This window comes from Triticum dicoccoides, chromosome 7A, assembly GCF_002162155.2.
Source record: "Triticum dicoccoides isolate Atlit2015 ecotype Zavitan chromosome 7A, WEW_v2.0, whole genome shotgun sequence".
Taxonomy (NCBI): domain Eukaryota; kingdom Viridiplantae; phylum Streptophyta; class Magnoliopsida; order Poales; family Poaceae; genus Triticum; species Triticum dicoccoides.
In genome coordinates this window covers 703,941,943-703,947,004 of record NC_041392.1, presented here as the reverse complement: position 1 = coordinate 703,947,004, position 5,062 = coordinate 703,941,943, and positions in this window count along the sequence as shown.

Here is a 5,062-nt window from a genome sequence, read left to right as displayed (position 1 = left end):
ACGACGGGGACGGGGACGACGGGGACGGGGACGACACGGGACGGGCCGGGACGGGGCGGCGGTGACGACGGGGACGACGGGGACGGGGACGACGGGGCGGCGACGACGGGGACGGGGCGGCGACGGGGGCGGCGACGAGGGATGGAGACGTATGGGGGGCGCGGCGGGCGACGGTGCAGAGGAGAAGCGGATGAGAAACTGAAATGTTCGTAAGTGTTGTTTATATAGGAGGGGCCTTTAGTACCGGTTGGAGCCACCAACCGGTACTAAAGGCCTGTTTTGGCCAGGCCAAGCGGTGGGAAGCGACCCCCTTTAGTACCGGGTGGTGGCTCCAACCGGTACTAAAGGGCCCCCCCTTTAGTACCGGTTGGTGCCACGACCCGGTACTAAAGGGGGTGCGCTGGCGCAGGTGTGGTACGGCAAGTTTAGTCCCACCTTGCTAGCCGAGGGGCGACCACACTGGTTTACAAACCCCCGTGCGGTAGCTCTCTCGAGCTCCTCTCCAAAGCAGGCTTACTGGGCCTACATGTTTTGTGCGGCCCTGTTGGCTTACTGGGCCTTTCCGGGCCTGCATCCTGGCCCAACAACAGGTTGGGTTTCTAGTCGTATGTCGGCCGCTTTGGCCTAGTAGGCGGGCTTTTTTATTTTTTTTTGCTTTATTTATTTTTGAGTTGTTTTTTTTGTGTATTTAGAGTTTCTTTGTGAATATTTTTGCTTTAGGTATAAAAAATTACAAACTTTCTGTTAGTGCCCGTAGTTTTTAAATTTGAATAGTTTAAATTTTGAATTATTTGAAATTAGTGTGAATCACTAGTTTGTGAATAACTTAACTTTAAAAATCAGTAAAGGCATGAAAGAATTTGTTTGCACATAAAATTTCTTCGCGTTTCAAATGCCAAAACACATAATTAACTACCCTAACTATTACAGAGATTCCCTTCTGGTGTGAAACACAGAAGAAAGTGATGATAGTGAAGCCGATCACATCCCAGATCTTTGGGTGTGAAACTTTTTCTTCGCGTGTGTCCTTTTGCGCCGTAACCATGGAAAATCTTCATCATTTAACGGGATGCTCGGGTCAATATTCACTATGAATGGAGCAATTTCATCAAACTTTTCATAATCTTCTGACTTGTCAGTCTTGTCATCCACTCCCACGATGTTTCTCTTCCCAGAAAGAACTATGTGCCGCTTTGGCTCATCGTATGATGCATTCGCTTCCTTATCTTTTCTTTTTCTTGGCTTGGTAGACATGTCCTTCACATAGAAAACCTGTGCCACATCATTGGCTAGGACGAATGGTTCGTCTGCATACGCAAGATTGTTGAGATCCACTGTTGTCATTCCGTACTGCGGGTCGTCCATTACCCCGCCTCGTGTCATATTGACCCATTTGCATTGAAACAAAGGGACCTTCAAACCATGTCGATAGTCAAGTTCCCATATGTCCTGTATATAACCATAATATGTTTCCTTTCCCGTCTTGGTTTCTGCATCAAAGCGGACACCACTATTTTGGTTGGTGCTCTTCTTATCTTGGGCGATCGTGTAAAATGTATTACCATTTATCTCGTACCCTTTGAAAGTCATTATATTCGAAGATGGTAACTGGGACAGCAAGTACAGGTCATCTTCAATAGAGGTGTCATGCATGGTACGTGTCTGCAACCAGCTGGCGAAACTCCTGGTTTGTTCACGTGTAATCCAGTCATCAGACCGCTCCGGGTGTTTGGAGCGTAGCAAATTCTTGTGTTCATCCATATACGGAGCCACCAAGGCGGAATTCTGTAGAACTGTGTAGTGTGCTTCAGTGAGAGAATGTCCGTCCATACATATTATTTGTTCCCCTTCTAGCGTGCCTTTTCCATCCAGTCTGCCTTTATGTCATGATTCAGGAACACCAATCGGCTTAAGGTCAGGAATAAAGTCAATACAAAACTCAATGACCTCCTCATTTTGACGGCCCTTGGAGATGCTTCCTTCTGGCCTAGCACGGTTATGAACATATTTCTTTAAGACTCCCATGAACCTCTCAAAGGGGAACATATTGCGTAGAAATACAGGACCCAAAACGTTAATCTCTTCGCATAGGTGAACTAGGACGTGCGTCATGATGTTGAAGAAGGATGGTGGGAACACCAACTCGAAACTGATAAGACATTGCACCAAATCATTCTCTAACCTTGGTACGATTTCTGGATCGATTACCTTCTGAGAGATTGCATTGAGAAATGCACATAGCTTCACAATGGCTAATCGAACATTTTCCGGTAGAAGCCCCCTCAATGCAACCGGAAGCAGTTGCGTCATAATCACGTGGCAGTCATGAGACTTTAGATTCTGGAATTTTTTCTCTGCCATGTTTATTATTCCCTTTATATTCGATGAGAAGCCAGACGGTACCTTCATACTGAGCAGGCATTCAAAGAAGATTTTCTTCTCTTCTTTGGTAAGAGCGTAGCTTGCATGACCCTAATGTATGCTGTCTTTTCGTGCATACGTTGCTTGTCCTCTCGTGCCTCAGGTGTATCTTTTGTCTTCCCACACACGCCCAAGAAGCCAAGCTGGGTCACACAAAGATTCTTCGTCACATGCATCACGTTGATTGCGGAGCGGACCTCTAGGTCTTTCCAATTGGGCAGGTCCCAAAATATAGATTTCTTCTTCCACATGGGTGCGCGTCCGTCAGCGTCATTCGGAACAGGTTGTCCACCAGGACCCTTTCCAAAGACCACCTTCAAATCCTTGACCATATCATGTACATCAGCACCAGTACGGTGGCGAAGCTTCGTCCGGTGATCCGCCTCACCTTTGAAATGCTTGCCTTTCTTTCTTACGGGATGCCTACTCGGAAGAAATCGACGATGTCCTAGGTACACATTCTTCTTACAATTAGCCAAATATATACTGTCGGTATCGTCCAAACAGTGCGTGCATGCGCGATATCCCTTGTTTTTCTGTCCTGAAAGGTTATTGAGAGCAGGCCAATCATTGATGGTCACGAACAGCAACGCCTTTAGGTCAAATTCTTCCCCCATGTGCTCATCCCATGCACGTACACCTGTTCCATTCCACAGTTGTAAGAGTTATTCAACTAATGGCCTTAGGTACACATCAATGTCGTTGCCGGGTTGCTTAGGGCCTTGGATGAGCACTGGCATCATAATGAACTTCCGCTTCATGCATAACCAAGGAGGAAGGTTATACAAACATAGAGTCACAGGCCAGGTGCTATGGTTGCTGCTCTACTCCCCAAAAGGATTAATGCCATATGCGCTTAGACCAAACCATACACTCCTTGCGTCATCTACAAACTCCTTCCCGTACTTTCTTTCGATTTTTCTCCACGGCGACCCGTCAGCGGGTACTCTCAACTTTCCGTCTTTCTTACGGTCTTCTCTGTGCCATCGCATCGCCTTAGCATGCTCTTTGTTTTGGAACAAACGTTTCAACCGTGGTATTATAGGAGCATACCACATCACCTTGGCAGGAATCTTCTTCCTGGGGCGCTCGCCCTCGACATCACCAGGGTCATCGCGGCTGATCTTATAGCGCAATGCACCACATACCGGGCAAGCGTTCAAATCCTCGTACTCACCGCGGTAGAGGATGCAATCATTAGGGCATGCATGTATCTTCTGCACCTCTAACCCTAGAGGGCAGACAACCTTCTTTGCTTCGTACGTATTCTCGGGCAATTCGTTGTCCTTTGGAAGCATATCCTTTATCATTACCAGCAACTTTCCAAATCCCTTGTCAGATACACCATTCTCTGCCTTCCATTGCAGCAATTCCAATGTGGTGCCCAGCTTTTTCTTGTCACCTACGCAATTCGGGTACAACAATTTTGTGTGATCCTCTAACATGCGCTGCAACTTCTTCTTCTCCAAATCACTTGCGCAGTTTCTCTTTGCATCGGCAATGGCCCGACCTAGATCATCAACGGGCTCATCTGATGCCTCTTCTTCAGCTTCTTCCCCCATTGTTGTATCATCGTATTGAGGGAACCCATGGCCAGGATAGCTATCGTCGTCCTCTTCTTCTTCATTGTCTTCCATCATAACCCCTCTTTCTCCGTGCTTGGTCCAAACATTATAGTGGGGCATGAAACCAAACTTAAATAGGTGGACGTGAATGGTTCTTGACATAGAGTAATTGTGACCATTCTTACAGCAAGCACGTGGACAAGGCATAAAACCATCCGGCCGCTTGTTTGCCTCAGCAGCAAGCAGAAAAGTTTGCACGCCCTCAATGAACTGGGGAGAACATCGGTCATCGTACATCCATTGCCGGCTCATCTTCATTACACAACACCGAATAGACCAAATTAATACAAGTTCATACATAAAGTTCATACAACACTTAAATGCAACAAACAAATAACTCTCTAGCTAAAGCATTTAAATGCAACAACAAATACGATCAAGATCGCAACTAAGGTAACAATGGATCCAACAGCATAATTATACCAAGCCTCACTATCGATGGCATATTTTCTAATCTTTCTAATCTTCATGCGCATTTTCTCCATCTTGATCTTGTGATCATCGACGACATCGGCAACATGCAACTCCAATTCCATCTTCTCCCCCTCAATTCTTTTCAATTTTTCTTTCAAGTACTCGTTTTCTCTTTCAACTAAATTTAACCTCTCGACAATAGGGTCGATTGGAATTTCCGGTTCACATACCTCCTAGAAAAAATTTCTATGTCAACTTGATGGGCATAATTTGTCATAAACACGAAATGCAACTAGTTTTAAAAGAGAATATATATATATATATATATATATATACCACATCCGAATCATAACAAGGACGAGGGCCGACGGGGACGGATATCAAAACCATGGCACTATATGTATAACAAACAACGTACGGGGTAAGATAATTATACGAGTAACTATATATCCAAATCACACAAACATCAATTTTTATATAAAATTTCATGAACAAGAGGCTCACCACAAGGTGGTGCCGGCGACGGGACGGTGCGGGCGATCGACGGTGGTTACGACGGAGATTTAGAAGGCACTAAGTAAATCACACCTACATATGCAAAC